Source organism: Gopherus flavomarginatus, chromosome 1 (genome assembly GCF_025201925.1).
Source record: "Gopherus flavomarginatus isolate rGopFla2 chromosome 1, rGopFla2.mat.asm, whole genome shotgun sequence".
Lineage (NCBI taxonomy): Eukaryota > Metazoa > Chordata > Testudines > Testudinidae > Gopherus > Gopherus flavomarginatus.
Window position 1 is genome coordinate 153,989,174 of NC_066617.1, and position 15,454 is coordinate 154,004,627.

General features: G+C 50.1%; 2 protein-coding genes across 2 annotated transcripts in view; one reads left to right on the forward strand and one right to left on the reverse strand.

Moving 5' to 3' along the window:
- The window catches only part of LAG3 (lymphocyte activating 3), a 326,415-nt gene extending 316,238 nt beyond the window's left edge, over window positions 1-10,177 (reverse strand). The window contains exon 1 of the mRNA XM_050967411.1: window positions 10,150-10,177. The gene's annotated coding sequence lies outside the window, so the exon portion shown is untranslated. The remainder of the gene's footprint in view (window positions 1-10,149) is intronic.
- The window catches only part of ACRBP (acrosin binding protein), a 59,838-nt gene that overhangs the window by 1,888 nt on the left and 42,496 nt on the right, over window positions 1-15,454 (forward strand). The gene's annotated exons all lie outside the window — the stretch shown is intronic.

Consider the following 15,454-nt stretch of genomic DNA (forward strand, 5'->3'; position numbering starts at 1 on the left):
ATGTAACAACTTGTAGTTTTTGTATGGGGGGGGAGGGATGCTCAGTGGTTTGAGCATTGGCCTGCTAAACCCAGGGTTGTGAGTTCAAGCCTTGTGGGGGCCATTTGGGGATTGGTCCTACTTTGAGTAGGGGGTTGGACTAGATGATCTCCTGAGGTCCCTTCCAACCCTAATAATCTATGATCCTATGCTAGATATCAAACCCATTAAAGTATTTGCTATTCACCTTTCAGCTGACTACAGGCATGGAAGGACTTCTCCATCAAGTGAGGGTGCCAAACACCTTAGCTAGTCTCAACAGATAGGATTTCTTCTGACCATGGTGCCTTTAATCCTCCCTCGGGGAGAGGGTGAACAGGGTGTGGTCTTTGTTCAAAGCCAAGCCTGCTCTGAGGAAGTAGGGCTTTCAGGCTGTAAAGAACCAGGGACTAGAACCCAGGTCTGCAGAACCTAGAACAGTTGATGGGCCCACAGTGCCACCAGGAGGCCACGTAGAGAGAAAGAGAGCCAAGGAGCACTGTGGAGAGTAGGCACTGCAAGATCTCTCCCAAGAGACCCAGAGTGATGGTGCCCTGCAGCCCTCTGATTGGCCGAGCACCCTATTTAACCCCAGAGGCCGCCCCAGCAAGTTGCCTGGACAGCTCTACAGACACTGGCCTGCTGTAATGCTAGACTTTGCTTGATCACCTGTCTCCTACTCCAGCTTGACTCTGATCCTTATGCATGCCTCCTGATTCCAGCCTGGTAACTACCTCTGGTCTCCAGTCTCTGACTCTGACCCAGACTCTTCCTTACAGGACGTGGCACTTGCGATTCCTCCAACTCCTGCTTCGTGACTACTGTCCCAAGTGGGCAGACCTCAGTCCAGTTGTGATAGGCCAGACTGTATTCTACACAGGTCCAGCAGAGATCCTGTAGGATGCTTCCAATCCTGCATGGAGCATGCTTTTCTCCACTGCTTCTGAGGGCCCTGATATGACCAGCTATTCTTTCACTTCAACCCAATGGGTCTCCCATTAGACCTGTCACAGTTGCCAGCCTTCTACCAGGACCTGAAATCTGGTCTCCACAACCAGGTCCTTTGTAGCCACTGAGAGTTGAGGATTTTCTCCTAAAGCCCCTCCTGCCCAGTCTCCAGCTTCACGTGCTGTTGGTGGTCTCTTCAGTTGGCCAGAAGTTGGTCCTCAGAATCAAAAGCTCCTGGACTGTAGCGGGACACAGGACTAGAAGGGATTTCTTGGATCACTGAGTCCAGTCCTCTGCTTTTGCAGGCAACCCTGTCATATTCCCTTTCATAAGTTACAGCTGGCAAGACTGGATGGTCCCCACCATGCTTTCACAGAGCATGGGGCTGCCCACTTCACTCAAACTTCCTGTTGTATGCTCTAGGCAGTGAAAGCTGCCCTATTCCCTACCTCTCTCACATTCCTCAAATGGGTCCCCTGAGAAAACTTATCCAACCCACCCTTCTCTCCTAGCTGCTGGAGTCAGTCAGGCCTTGGCCCCATGACAACTCCCACAGCTGCTCTCCACACATCACCTGAGCAGGCCTCACAGCCACACCCAGGGGACATCTTCATACATTGAATGCTCCATATCATCCATTTCCTTGCTCTTTTGCACTCCCTTCCCCAGGGCCCAAGTGGATGGAAGTCCCCTGGTAGGAGAGCATATATTTCATCCTGGATCCACCATCCACCAGTGATGTAAGCTGGCAGATCCTCCATGGAGTTGTGAGCATAGGCACATTGCTGCTGTATTTCATGGATTCCTCCAACATCCAATCCTTTGTAGTGAGAGGCTGGGGCTGCAATTTTCCTTTCACCTGTTTATTTTTGCCCACTTGATCTAAGGTCCCACATAGTCCTGGGACCTCCCCCTGGCACTGGCTAAGGTGGCTGTGGATCAGTCCAGGAACAGGAAGCTTAACCGGAAGGTTCTCTCTGACTGTGGGACCATTTTCCATGCCTTTTGTCAATTCACACATCCAAACAGAGTTCTACATGGACCTGGCTCCTCCAGCACCCACTGCTCCTGTGACCTTTTAGATACAGAGAGTTTAAGGCAAAAAGGGCCCACCAGATCATCTAGTCTAAGCTCCTGTATATCACAGGCCACCAGCACCACCCAGCATCTGCTGCCTAAACCCAAACAAATTGAGACCAAAGTATTACAGCCCTTTGACGGGTCATTGCTCATCTCTAAGCAGACTGATGACAAGCTGCATAGACTCAAAGACTCCAGGGCGATATTCAAATCTTTGGGCATTGATACACCTTCCCCAAAGAAAAAGCAGATCTTGCCTCCACAGCCATATTATCCTTCTTTCATGCCTCACAAACCGGGACCTAGTGAGAAAAAAGATTGGAGGTTATAGAAGACCAACCCTTTTGTTTTCTGCAACAGCTCCTAGTTCAGACAGACAGAATGACAGTTCTAAGCAAACATTTTGATGTTTGTCAAAGAGAGCCTACCACCTTCCTGACTGCAAGACTCTTCTACCCCTTTTTTGCCAACTGGTTATCCCACTACTTAAATGCTTGGTCCTGCATCGCTGAAGACTAGTGGGTCTTAAGTATAGTGGAACTGGGATACATGCTTCAATTTATTTCTATCCTCCTTTTTCACTTCCTTTCCTCACCCCTTTTCAGGGGCCATGGTCAAGAGGTAGTTCTCCTTCAGGAGGTGCAATCTCTCCTCCAGTTGGAAGTCCTAGCGGAAGGTCCTCCATTTCACAGAGGAAAGGAATTTTATTCTCAATACTTCCTAATAATAAATGCAAAAGAGGGTATCAGACTCATTCTAGGCCTGCAAGATTGCGACAGATAGCTAAAGAAAATAAAGTTTTATATTGTCCCTCTGGCTTCTGTTATTCCCTCCCTGGATCCTGAAGACTGGCATGCCACCCTTGACTTTGCATGTGGCAAAACATCAAAGCCACAGGAAATTTCCCAGGTTTTTGGTCAACCAGTGCCACTATCAGTTTGCAGTCTTACCATTTAGCTTGTCTGCAGCCCCAGTTGTGTTCACAAAGTAGAGGGCAGTAGTGCTAGTGTTCCTCAGAAAATTGGGAATTCAAGTATTTCCTTCTTGGATGGTCCAAGGCTTAGGTGATGTCCAACATGACTGTTGTCCAATCCACCTTTAATGCATTACAGTTGTTCATCAACACAGCAAAGTCAATCCTGTCTCTTATACAAGAGACAGAGTTTATAGAAGCAGCCTTGGACTCTACAAAAGCCAAGACCTTCCTTCCCCAGTTACGATTGCAGATGATGCTGGCCATTGCTTTAGACCTGAAGGCCTATCCTAGAATGACAACTACCTTAGCAACAAGAAGGTCAGGGAAAGTGTGGGACCCTTATTGAATGGGGGAGGCAAACATTGTTCTCTCTATTTTTTCCCACCCATGTGCACCAATATGGAGGTGATGTGTCACACATCACCTTCATATTGGTGCACATAACAAAATGCACGTGGTGGGGATGGGGCTGAGGGGTTCGGCGTGTGGGAGGGGGATCAGGGCTAGGGCAGAGGATTGGGGTGCAGAGGTTTGAGGGCTCTGGCTGGGGGGTGTGGGCTCCGGGATGGGGCTGGTGATGAGGAGCTCAGGGCTGAGGCAGAGAGTTGGGTGCAGGAGGTGAGGGCTCTGGGTGGGGGTGCAGGAGGGTGCTCAGAAGCTACAGCATTTCTCTCTCCCCACAGCAACAGTACCTGTACTGGGAGGAGAGGTGCCTCTTCCTGCTGCAGCAGCTCTTGGGCTGGGGCTGCAGGATAGGCATACCATCCCCCCTGGCTCCAGCAAGGCCAGGCCAGGGGAGGGCTGCTGCACCCATGCCTGGGTCCAGGCTGGGTCTCCCTGGTCACAGCTGGGTACAGGCTGCACCTGGGGCCGAGCTGCTCTGGTCGTCCCACCCCAGGAGATCTGAGTGCCCCAGTCGTGCCTGTGGATGAGCCGCCCTGGACTGCGCCACAGCACAGTTGAGGCCAGGGGAGTTGGGGATCTGGGCTCGGTGGGGGCCGAGGGAGAGGCACCCCTCCCCCAGCCACAGCAGGTCTCTGGGCGGGTTCCCTGAGCACATGCACAGCACTAAATAGGTTGCTGCACAGCTTACAGGGAACTTAGGAGGCAATCTAGTGACAGATGATGTGGAAAAAGCTGAAGTACTCAAAACTTTTTTGCCTCAGTCTTCACAGACAAGGTCAGCTCCCAGACTGCTGCACTGGGCAGTACAGTGTGGGGAGGAGGTGAGCAGCCCTCAGTGGTGAAAGAACAGGTTGAGAACTATTTAGAAAAGCTGGACATGCACAAGTCCACGTGGACTCATCAATTGGAAGCCATAGAGGAGGAGAGAGACTCAGTTGTGTGGGTTGATCACAAAACGACTATGAGCCACCGATGTGATGTGGCTGTGAAAAAGGCAAATGTGATCCTAGGGTGTATTAGGTGAGACATTTCAAGTAGACATAGGGACTTATTCAGGTCCCTCTTTAGTGATGAGGAAGCTGAGCCACCCAAGGTATTCAAGAAGGCACCATGCTGGTACCTCCCACCCACCTGACCTGCTGACAGCCAGCAAGGCTTAGAGGCAGCCAGGCAGGCACAGCAGTGTTTGGAGAAGAGGGACAGACCAACCTGCAGGGGGCAGATGGACCAGCCAGGTAACTCCTCTGAAGCAGGGATGCCCCTCCTCCCCTGCTGTCTGCAGTCATTGCTGCTCCTCCCCCCTGCATCCCCTCCATGGAGCTGCCCCTGGCCAAGCTCAGACCTGGAGCCTTCCTCCTGTCTGCTGTGCAGAGTGTGCGGGGGGGGGGGGTGATGTTGGTGTATCCCCCTCCCCTCACCTGTGTACCCAGCCTCTGCTGAGCTGGGGTGGGGGTCAGGGGGAGCAAATCTGTGCTAGTGCCTCTGGGTCCAGAGTGGGAGCTGCCAGTGCTGCTGTTCAGGCTCCTGAATGCTCTTCTTAAAGAGACAGTGTGCTGACACAGTCACTCAGGCACACACATACACTCCCCTCTCTCACACTCACATTTCTCCCAGCAAGCACACTGCCCCCCCCAAAACCCCCCGCCCTCAGAGCTAGGGGGGAGGGAGTGGGGCTTGGAGGTGTTGGGAGCAAGTTGTGGGGGTCAGGGGTGATGTGGGCAGCCTTGGGGGTCAGGGGTGATGGGATGGGGTGTCCATGGGGACACCAAAATATAAGTTCACCCAGGGTGCCATTTCACTGAGACCAGCCCTGGTTAATGCCATTGTGCAAGGCGCTCGTCAGACCTCATCTGGAATACTGTGTGCAGTTCTGGTCACCCATATTCAGGAAAGATTAAATTAAACTTGAACAAGAGCAGAGAGGAGCTACCGTGATGACCTGGGGAATGGAGGGCCAGTCTTATGAGAAGACACTTTTTGTTTAGCCTAGCAAAGGAAGGCTGAGAGGGGATATGATTGCGCCCCTATAAATACATTAGGGGGTAAACACCAGGGAGGATGAAGAGCTACTTAAGCTAAAGGACAACGTTGCAATAAAAACATTGGGTATAAACTGGCTGTGAACAAATTCAGGCTGGAAAATAGAAGACGTTTCTAACCATCGGGGCGGGGGACAGGGGAGGAGGGCGTTGGAACAGCCTCCCAATAAGAGTTGTGGAGACAAACAACTTAATTAGTTTTAGGAGAGAGCTGGACAAATTTATGAATGTGATTGTATGAGGGGGTTGCTAGTGATGGGGTAGGCTTGACAACCGTAAGGTTCACTTGTGGTTTATGTCTTATCTTCCTAAAGCTCACACCTCAGGGTTTCAATTAGTCACAAACAGAGGTCAGGAAGGGTTTGGTTCCCATCCCCCCACAATGTATGCTGTTTTGTTTTTTTTTTTTTCATTTTATCTCCTTCCTCTGAACTAAAGCATCAGGGATGGCCACATCTGGAGATGGGACACTGGACAGGGTGAGCCAGGGATCTGAGGTGGCATCGAACATTCTCTCTCAGGTAGCTTGGCTGGCTGGTTCTTGCTCAATGATCACCATATGTGAGGTTGGGAAGGAGGTCTGTGTCTGCATGGATATGACCACATCCCAGGAGATGCTGTGCAAACCTGGTGCATGCCGAAACCATGCCTAAGTATTCCTTCTTTGACTAAGTATAATTACACTTTGTGTCCCACTGACAACATGCTACAGGGTAATCACGCAGTAATGATTATTCCAATCCACATTCACTGGAATCATATTTACAGGTTCCTTTGCATCATAGTATGTTAGGACCTGGGAGAGGTGTTGTGACAAAATGGGGATTTTCTCTTGTTATGTTGTATATGAGTCTTACTTTGAGCCTTTGTGAGTGTTACTATTTTTCATTAATACTGTGTGTGCCTCAGTTTCCCTGTGTGCTGCACCAATACCTCCAGTGGTGGAAATAGGAGTGTGTGACTTTGACTGAGACCTGTGGGGCAGGTGAAGCTGCTCCAGCTGCTTGCACATATGCTATGACCAGTACCCTTCATAACCTGAGACCCAGCAGGGAGATGCCACCAGGTGACTCTTTGCCCCGTAAGCAAGACAAAGAGAGAGAGGAGGAGCAATGGGGGTGTCTGAGGTCAAGTCGCTGGAAGCTGGCAGTCTGCTTGTGGGGGATGGAAAAGGGGGAATCTGGGCTGCCTGACCTGGGACTCTCCAAGATGGATTCGGCTGAAAGTCACTGAATTCTGTGCTAAAAAGTTCTGTTCTATGCTGTGTTCCTGTTGACTAACAAACCTTCCATTTTATGCTGGCAGAGAGTCACTGCTGACTGTGGATTTGGGGTACAGGGCCCTCTGGCTTCCCCAGGAGCCCCACCCAGGTGGACTCGCTACAGGAAGTGCACAGTGTGGAAGGGGCTGCTGAATGCTCCAAGGTCAGACCCAGGAAGGTCAAAGCTGTGTAAGCTTCTTGCCCTGGAAACAGTATGCTCAGAGAGAGGAGGCATGCTCCCCTAGAGGAGTGAAGTTCTGGAACAGCCTTCCAAGGGGAGTAGTGGGGGCAAAAGACATATCTGGCTTTAAGATTAAGCTTGATAAGTTTATGGAAGGGATGGTATGATGGGAGAGCCTAATTTTGGCAATTGATCTTTGATTATCGCCAGATAAGTATGCCCAGTGGTTGGTGATGAGATGTTGGATGGGATGGGATCTGAGTTACTGCAGAGACTTCTTTCGTGAGTGCTGGCTGGTGAGTCTTGCCCACATGCTCAGGGTTTAGCTGATCGCCATATTTGGGGTCGGGAGGGTATTTTCCTCCAGGGCAGATTGGCAGAGGCCCTGGAGGTTTTTCGCCTTCCCCTGCAGCGTGGGGCATGGGTCACTTGCTGGTGGATACTCTGCAGCTTGAGGTCTTCAAACCACAATTTGAAGACTTCAATAACTCAGGCATAGGTTAGGGGTTTGTTATAGAAGTGGATGGGTAGGGTTCTGTGGCCTGCTTTGTGCAGGGAGTCAGACTAGATGATCACATTGGTCCCTTCTGACCCTAGAATCTATGAATCTAGAGTCCTGGCTGGCTTCATACAGCGTAGTTCCAGAGCACCGCCCCAGTGATTCCATGACAGATGTGGCAGGAATTTGGGGGGATCGTTAACAGATCCCACAAAGCTGCCATATGTCTTGCACATTTTGAGGAGAGGGAATTACTCCAAAATGATTTGGACCATCGCAGGGCCTGGTTTTAAGCCCTCTGTTGTTAGAAGGTGTCTGATATACAGCTCAGATGACAGGCCTGGTCTAATTTTTTTTATTATTCAGTTTGAGATTCACTGGTGTACTATAAAGCAGTGCTACCAGGGTACGACCATGATCAGCATTAGCTTCTTCAAGGGAGTCTTCACAACCAAATTGTCATCTGCAATTACATTAACCACCTCATGCATCCGAGGAGGTGGGTATTCACCCACAAAAGCTCATGCTCCAATACATTTGTTAGTCTATAAGGTGCCTGTAAGGGTGCAGACTCACCCCTGCGGCCCATCCTGCTGGTCTCTCAGGGAATTAGCTCGATTTCCAGCCTAGAGCACCCTCTGCAAGCCGGTGATCCCCTACCACTTGGCCCCCCATGTCCCTCTCTGGACTCCGGTGCCCTGTTAGCTGAGGTGCTGCCCCCCAGCAGTGACCCCTTTCTCTCTCAGTCTTAGGGTCTCCCCTTCTCAGGGAACCCCCACCCTCTATCCCCACTTCGCCTCAGGATAAGGCTACTGCCAGTCATCGTCTAGCCCCCGTGCCCTGGGGAAGACTGTAGTATCAGCCTGCTCATCACTGGCAAGGTTAGGTTTGGACCTGCTGCCTTGGCCTACCCCTGGGCTGCCCTCTGCAACCCCCAGTACCTGTTGGCCTTGTGTTAGACCACAGCCTGGGGCTTTCCAGGCTGGAGCTCCCCAGCTCCTTTGCCTTTCCCCAGCCCTGCTCCACTCAGGTACCCTGTCTCTAGCTTCTTACAGCCAGGCCCATCTCCCTCTACAAACAGAGGGAGACTGAGTGGGCTTCTGGCTCACTGCCTCTTATAGGGGCCAGCTGGGCCAGATTGAGGGGTTGGCCACAGCTGAGCCTACCTTCCCTAATCAGCCCAGGCTTCTTGCCCCAGCCACAGCCCTCTCCTGGGCTATTTTCCACCCCGAAGGGCAGGAACGGGTAACGACCCCGTTACAGTGCCACAGATTGGCGGCTCCTCCATGGGGCCAAGAGCACGGGCATGTACTTGGCGCGGTTTACCCCTGTCCCAGACACCTGCCCCTTTTGCGGCGCGAGGGAGACCCTGGCGCATGTTTACTTAGAGTGCGCCAGGTTGCAGCCCCTATACCAGCTCCTCATCAACATCCTGTTGCGTTTCTGGCTGCACTTTTCCCCTCACCTCCTTCTCTATGCAGTCCCTATCCGTGGCCCCACAAAGTCGCGGGACCTCCTGGTCAACCTCCTCCTCGCCCTGGCTAAAATGATCATCTACGCAGCCAGGGAGAGGAGGTTGGCCGATGGAGACTCCAGTGACTGTGGGGCTTGTTTCCGATCCTTAGTCCCTTCACGTATCCGGGCGGAGTTCCTCTGGGCGGCGTCCACTGGGTCCCTTGATGCCTTCGAGGAGCAGTGTGTGCTGTCCAGGGTTCTCTGCTCGGTGTCCCCATCAGGCTCTCTTCTTATGGCCCTTTGACCGCACTCCTGTCCCTGTTCTCTTATTAGTTGTCCCCTGGAATCAGTTGGGTTCTGAGGTCCTGTGGATCCTCCCCTTAGGCTGGGGGTGGGGGATCCTTTAGCAGTGGGCGGGCTTCTGCCCACCCACCTCCCGGATACCCAATAGGTGCAGTGCCACAGAACTTTGCCGCTTTTACAGATCCAGACTAACACAGCTACCCCTCTGATACTATTAACCACCTCGAGTTCCTCTAGCACTTCATGATTCTGGCACCAGCGATTAAAGCCAAATGTCATTCATAGCCATCTAGATCTGCCCAAAGAGTCCAGAAAGATGTTGAATAGGTGCTTTCTTCCTCAAGTGTTACCAGACAGAAACCATTTTTAACATCTAAACAGAAAAGAACATTGCTTTTGGCAGGATCCCTTCTGTTGTTGGTGTAAAAAAAAAATGATGGGAGTGTTGTAGAGGTTTATGGAGGCGTAGGGGGTCAGTATGCAAGCAATTTGCCTGTTTTTTATATAAGTACCATGTTTATGTAAGGGGACTGTTACCGCCTTACTAACATTCAGTGGGGGTGTTTTGGTTGGCTAGCTCCCAGTACCAAAAGGGGAAGGATCAATGGGAAATCAGGACCCTGAGACTGACAGTCCCCTGAGACTGACAGTCCCTGGGGCAATGGGGAGAGGCCAGTGCTCCAGATCAGCCTGATTGACAGGGTGGACAGGCTAATCAAGGAGTCAGGAGACCGGGGGTCCAGTCCTCTGTGAGCTGGAATTGCCTGGGTCAGACAGAGTGAGGCTTAGCTAAGGAGAGAGCAGGGGCCCAAACTAAGCTGCTGGGAGCAGAGCTGCAGCCCCAAAGCCAGAGCACAGCCCAGAGAGAGCAGACCTGCCCTGGGAGGAGAGCTGCAGCAACCAGAGCCAGAGGGGCCAGACAAGCAGCCCAGGAAGCAGGTCAGAGCTGGGAGCAGAGTCACAGAAGCAGCCTGCAGAGCAGACCTGTCCTGGGAGCAGAGCTGTAGCAACCCGGGCCAGAGAAGCAGCCCAGGGAGCTGGAGGCAGAGCAGCAGCAGCCATGCTGAGACAGAGTGGTGGAGCTGGAGCTGAGGCAGAGTGCTGGAGCTGGAGCTGGAGCTGGGGCTGGAGCAGTCTGGAGCCGGGTGTGGTGAGCAGCTGGGGATAGCGAGGGGAACCCTGGGCAGTGGGCCCAGCACAGGGAGATGCCTCAGCCAAGAGGCTTTGCAGGCCAGACTTGGAGAGGGATCGTAACCCTGACAGGGCGGGGGCGATGCTGGAAAGATGCTGGCCTGCCACCTAGAGCCTGAGAGCATGTGGCCGCCACCAGGGCAAGTGTCTGACCCGCAGCGTCCCTGCAGCACAGCCAGGGCCTGAGAAGGCGGCCTGGGACCTACAAGGAACAGACTGTGAACTGCCCTGACATTCCAGAGACGCTGTTTGTGATGTTCCCTGCCACAGAGCAGGGTGATGTGTTTCCTTTAACCTTTCCCATTTTTCCTTATTCCCTTTTAAACTAATTGTTAATTAAATAAACTGTATTGCTTTAAATCATATGTAATGATCAGTGGGTCAGGAAAGCATCCAGTGCAGAGAGAGCACCCCAGAGTGGGGACACCCTAGCCCCTGACCTAGGTGACCACAGCAAGATTGGGGGTTGAGCTCCCCAGTAATCCTGGGCCCAGCCTTGTTGCGGTTACAAGGACTCTGCCAGACAGGAGAGTGGAAGGAAGTCCTCAAGGGCAGGGAGGCCTCAGATCCTTCCGTGAGTCCATTTCACCAAGGTAGTGCAGAAGCCAGGAAAGTTCCCCACAGTAGCGGGACCATTCCCCTGCTTACACTTATCCAGTCTGCTGGTCATGTTACTTTCTTTCAGCCTCCCAGCTCTGCCAGTTTGTCAGTCTGTCTTTTAAGTTTCTATCAAAGTGACATTTGTCTGAACTGGGTGCCTGGGGTGATGTCTGACAGTTTAGTTCTGCAAACACCCTTTTTTTTTGCATTTCACAGCCCTAAAGCAGTGGGTGGTGAAGACAAACTCATCGGAGGACACATGTCATTGTCACTTCCCACTTGCTGTACATTATAGGACCGTTATCCATTATATGGCACTGTTTGCAGTCTTTTACAAAAGAATTTATTTCTGTGCAGTAACATGACATGTAGCAACATATCCCAGACATTTGCAGTTTTTGAAGGTTTCTTCTTCCACAATTCTTGCATTGCTTGTGCTTGTCTTCCTTTGCAAACTGTAGTCTTATTTCTTGTTTTAGTCTATTTGCCTTTGTTTTGCATGTGGTGTATGTCTTCCATTATTTTTAATGCTTTAAATTTTTGTATCTGTTTCTTTACTTCTTCACTGCTACAGCAGATGTTAACAGCCTGATTAAATTCCAACTCAAGACTGTGGAGGCATATGTGTTCTGACCTTTTTTTGGCTGTTCAAAACTATATGATTTCTAACAAGTTCACGTGCAAGTGAACCAAATGTGCATGATGACACTAAGTGGGACAGCCTGGCTGCATACTGGTCTAATTTCAGTTTTATTTTGATCACAGTTACTAAAAACATACCTCTCAGATTTTATATTTCTTTTAGGCACATGGTATTTTTCCAAAGCATATAGGAGGATTTTGACAAAGCACCCAGCTATATATTCTCTTCCTGCAACTGCTAGTTGTAAATGTTGACAAATGAAGAGCCTGTCTGCATGGGAAATTTTACCAGTATAATGATATAGCGATAGTTATATTGGTATAACTCACAGTGTGCTTATTGTTATCCCAGAACAAGACTGCCCTTTTCTGGTTTAGTTTATTTCACTTCCAAAGTGACAGGAGTGTCAGGTGGAGGGCTACCACGATTGGGTAAGGGGTCCCAGGTCCCAGCCATGCACCTGGGCACAAGCTCTTGACTCCCCTGCAGGGAGTGAGTGTGTGTGTGTTAGATTTAACCCCTAACAAGCACCACACTTAAGAATAGAACAACACTTTTATCTAATGCGGGCAAAGCCAGGAGCAGCCCCAAGTCAAGCTCTCTAGCAGGGGTTACACAGAGCTGGGCACAGCATATAGCAAAACAGCTCTTCCCACCCCCACACCTGGCTAGATACAGAGACTCTCTGCTCTGTGCCAGTGCAATCCCCTTCCCCCTTTAGGTCAGTCCACACTCTCCATGCTCTCTGGCAAGGTGCTGGCTTGCAGGGTGAGCTCAGAGTGGCATGCTGCTCATGTGTCCCTCAGCTGTCCTGGCAGCTCCAGGCTGAGAGTTTACAAGCAGCTGGCTGTCCTCCAAGCAGCTTCCTCCCCTCACTCAGGGCTCTTCCTTCTTTGTTTTCTTTCTGAGTTTCCCAGGCTGGACTCCCAGCCCATCCCCATCCCCCATTCACTCAGCTCTTCCAGAGGTCAGAATTAATGCTGTATGTTTGGTTGGAGAGGGGGAAGTGCCAGTCCACCTGATTTGTTCAGAGTAGCAGGGACTGGGAGAGGAGGGGAGGGGAGAGAAAGGAGGGGGAAGAGGAAGATGCACTCTTGCCAGTCCCGCAAGAGAAATTGGAAAAAAGTAGCTCTTTTTCTGCACTACTGAGTATCCATGTGAGGAGTTACACTAGGGTGACCAGACAGCAAGTGTGAAAAATTGCAACAGGGGATTGGGGGTAATAGACACCTATATAAGAAAAAGTCCCAAATATTGGGACTGTCCTTATAAAATTGGGATATCTGGTCACCCTAAGTTACACTTGTATAACTAAAGCTGTGTAATGATACCAGTCAATTTCCTTGTGTCAGAAACCCTAAAAAGCAGCCGTTAGCCATTGCTCTGTTAAAGCCTTGTCTGCACTACAGAGTTAAATTGACTTAACTTATGTCAGTGATAATAAGCTGCTTTAATTACATCAGTTTTGCATCTTCACACAATGCTCCTTGTGGCGGTAGAGCGTGTCTACAGTCGTTGCTCTTGCATCAACAGAGAGCATTGCATTGTGGGTAGCTATCCCACTGTGCAACTCGCCACTCTCCATCACCCTCTGCCACTCAGAGCTCTGGAAGCCAATAGCATTTTGTGCCATTTTCAACAGTCCTTGTAAACTGTGTGCTTGCCATCTCTGCCTGAGAAGCATGGATCCTGAACTGCTGACCCGTCTGGTGATGTGCATTATGAAAACAACATGGCTGGTCTGCAATATTTAATGAGCTGCAAAAGAGAGGATGAATCGGTGGTGCCTGCCCTGCTGTCTGCCGTGGAAACAAATAATTCAAGATCACTGCTGTCATTCACGGAGCAGCTGCACATAGTGGACCATCAGTACTGGGCTTTGGAAACAAGCACTGAGTGGTGGGATCACCTCATGATGCAGGTGTGGGATGACAAGCAGTGGCAGCAGAACTTTCAGATGTGCAAAGCCACCTGCCTGGAACTATGTGTGGAGCTCACCCCACCCTGTGGCACAAGGACACCAGAATGAGAGCTACCCTCACTGCTGGAAAGTGAGTGGTGATCGCTATGTGGAACGTGGTGATTCCAAACTGCTACCAGTCAGTTGCGAATCGGTGTGGAGTTGGAAAGTCCACCATGGGGGTTGCGGTGATGCAAGCGTGCAGGGCTATTAATCCCCTTCTGCTACAAAAGACTACTCTGGGTAATGTGCAGGAAATAGTGGATGGCTTTGCCGCAATGGGATTCTCTAACTGCAGCAGGGTGATAGATGACACACATCCCCATTTTAGCCCCAGGCCATCTTGCGATGGAGTACATCAATAGAAAGAGCTACTTCTCCATTGTCTTGTGCATGCTGGTGGATCACGGAGGCCATTTCACTAACATCACTGTGGGATGGTCAGGGAAAGTGCTTGGTTCACGCACCCTTTCAGAACACTGGCCTGTACAGAAAGCTGCATGCTGAGACTTTCTTTCCAGACCAGAAGATTCCAGTGGGGGATGTGGAAATGCCCACGGTGATCCTGTGAAACCCAGCCTATCCCTTGCTCCTGTGGATAGGAGCCAGATGGAGAGGATATCCAGAGTCCAGCCAAGCTGTAGTGAACCCCAGTGTTCAAGCTCTCTTTGTCGCTCCATCAGACCCTTAGGTGTGTGTCCCTACTGCTTCCCATAGCCTACACTTAATTTCCACCTCCTCCCCAGCCCAGGGAAAGTGTGGCTCAGCCCCACTGCTGAGAGGCGGGGAAGTCTGTATGTCTCTGGGTCACTGGTCGCTAGGTGTGAACATCTTAGTGAATGGATTTACCATTGTCTTCTCAGATGCCCCACTGATATGGGGATCAAGGCCCAGGCAACTAGGCAACACATATCTATCTATATCACATTTAGTGAATAGGTCACTACAAAAAGTAATTTTGCCCTCTGCTGATACTCACACCTTCTTGTCAACTGTTGGAAATGGCTGATGTCCGCCTTGATTGCATCGGCCTCATTAGCACTGACCCTCCACTTGGTAAGGCAACTCCCATCTTTTCATGTTTATACTGTTGACTGTGTTTTTCACTCCATGCATCTGATGAAGTGGGTTTTAGCCCCCCCCGAGAGCTTATTATGTCCAATAAATTTGTTAGTCTCTAAGGTGCCACAAGGACTCCTTATTGTTTTTACCCATATCGGTCTCTTCACCTGCCCGGAGAGCAAGCAGTCCTTTTCCCGCCTGTAGGTAACAATGCAGCACATAAGGGAAATTGAGTCATACAGAGGCTGCATAAAATTTTGAAATTTGTATTAAAGCTAATGTTAAAAAAAGTATATAATACTTAGAATAAGAAAAGAGGGTCTGCACATCTAGATATAGTTCATAGATTATGCACAAATACAAGGTTTGTTTTTATGTACTCTATGTATCATATGACTATTTAATCAGCAATAACCCAAATTTAGGTGAATAGCTTTAACAATACAGTTTAGATATTAGAATCTGAATACTTGGGTACATCACTCATTAAAAGTTGTACAGAGATTTGATTGTGGAAAGCAAAATGTATCAATGAGTGGAGATTGTCCCTCAGTAATTGAGAATTATTTTGGTTGTCCATTTAGAAAATACAATCCATGAGGAAAGTAAACAATTCCCACTCTGTCACAGAGGTCCAAAGCAGATGGTCAAAGTAGGCCATAAAATGAGGCACTTCCATAGATTGACATAGGGAGAGTATATAGCAGCCAGGAGACTGTCTGAGCATTAACTGGTTCGAGTGATCATGAGCTAATTCAGTTCAAACTAGATGGAAGGATAAACAAAAATAGATCTGGGACTAGGGTTTTTGACTTCTCGAGGGCTAACTTTAA